The following is a 1870-nucleotide window of genomic DNA, read 5'->3' as shown; positions in this document are numbered from 1 at the left end:
TGGAAAGCATGCAAGGAGCCAGCTGGATTCAAACCCAAGACCACTTGTTCCAATGTCTGGTGTGCATGCCACAACACCACAAACCGGCTATATTCTTACGCTCTTGAAATGAATAATAATATTGCATTTGCCTTCCTGACCACCAACTCGTCTTGCAAGTTCATCTTCAGCATTCATTTCAGGAGGTCTAGAATACAAGAGCAAGGATGTGATGCTGAGGCTTTATAAGATACTGGTGAGGCCTCAAAAGATGTGCTGGCTTTGGTTCAGAGGATCTCAAGGACGATATCGAAAATGAAAGGCTTGTCATACGAGGAATGTTTGATGGCTCTGAGTCTATACTCGCTGGAATTTAGAAGAATGAGGAGGGATCTCATTGAAACCTTTTGAATATTGAAACGCCTTGACAGAGTAGAGATGAGGGAGTCCAGGACAAGAGGGTACAGCCTCAGGATAGAGGGGTGTCCATTTAAAACAGAGGTGCAGAGAAATTTCTTTAGCCAGAGGGTGGTGAATTTGTTACCACAGGCAGCTGTGGAGGCCAGGTCATTGGGTGTCTTTAAGGCAGAGCCTAATAGGTCATTGATTGGACTTGGCATCAAAGGTCATGGAGAGAAGGGCAGGGAGTGGGGCTGAGGAGGGAAAAAAAAGGATCAGTCATGATTGAATGGTGGAGCAGACTCAATGGGCCAAATGGCCTAATTCTGCTCCTATGTCTTATGATCTTATAGAATCCTGCACAAGGTCTCCCAAGTCCATTTGCACCTCTGAATTTGAATTTTCACCTCATTTAGAAAATAGTCTACCTCTTTATTTCTTCTACCAAAGTGCATGACGATGCACTTCCTTTCATTATAGTCCACCTGCCACTTCTTTACTCATTCTTCTAATTTGTCTAAGTCCTTCTGGAGACTCCCTACTTCCTCAACACTACCTGCCTCTCCACCTAACATTGTATTATTTCCATGGTCCTGGTAGATAAGCTACAGAACCTGGGCCTCGGTACCTCCCTCTGCAATTGGATACTCGACTTCCTAACCAGAAGACCACAATCTGTGTGGATTGGTGATAATATCTCCTCCTCACTGACGCACCTCAGGGGTGTGTACTTGGCCCAATTTTCTACTCCCTCTATACACATGACTGTGACAGCTCAAATACCATCTATAAGTTTGCTGATGATACAACTATTGTTGATAGAATCACAGATGGAATCTCTGTATGAGGGCATACAGGAGCAAGACATATCAACTAGTTGAGTGGTGAATTAGCAACAACCTTGCACTCAATGTCAGTAAGATGAAATAGCTGATTGTGGACCTCAAGATAGATAAGATGAGTGGAAGCGAACTGCTCCTCATAGAGGGATCAAAAGTGGAGAGAGTGAGCAATTTCAAGTTCCCGGTTGCCAAGGTTCTGAGGATCTAATCTGCTCCCAGCATATTGATGCAGCTATAAAGAAGGCAAGGCAGTGGTTATATTTCATTAGGAGTTTGTAAAGATTTGTTTTGTCACCTAAAATATTCAGAAATTTCTATAGATGTATTGTGAAGAGTATTCTGGCAAGCTGCATCACTTTCTACGGCACAAGACTGAAAGAAGCTACAGAAAGTTGTAAAATTAGTCAGCTCCATCTTGGGTACTAGCCTTCATAGTACGCAAGATATCTTCAAGGAACGGTGCTTCAGGAAGGCGGTCCATTATTAAGGACCCCCATCACCCAATGCGTGCCCTCTCCTCATCAGGGAGGAGGTACAGAAGCCTGAAGGTGACACTCAGTGATTCAGGAACAGCTTCTTCTCCTCTGCCATATGATTCATAAATGGAAACTGAACCCATGAACACGAACTCACTTTTTTAAGTATATATT

Source organism: Mobula hypostoma, chromosome 19, assembly GCF_963921235.1.
Source record: "Mobula hypostoma chromosome 19, sMobHyp1.1, whole genome shotgun sequence".
Classification (NCBI taxonomy): domain Eukaryota; kingdom Metazoa; phylum Chordata; class Chondrichthyes; order Myliobatiformes; family Myliobatidae; genus Mobula; species Mobula hypostoma.
Note: the sequence above shows the minus strand (reverse complement) of the source record.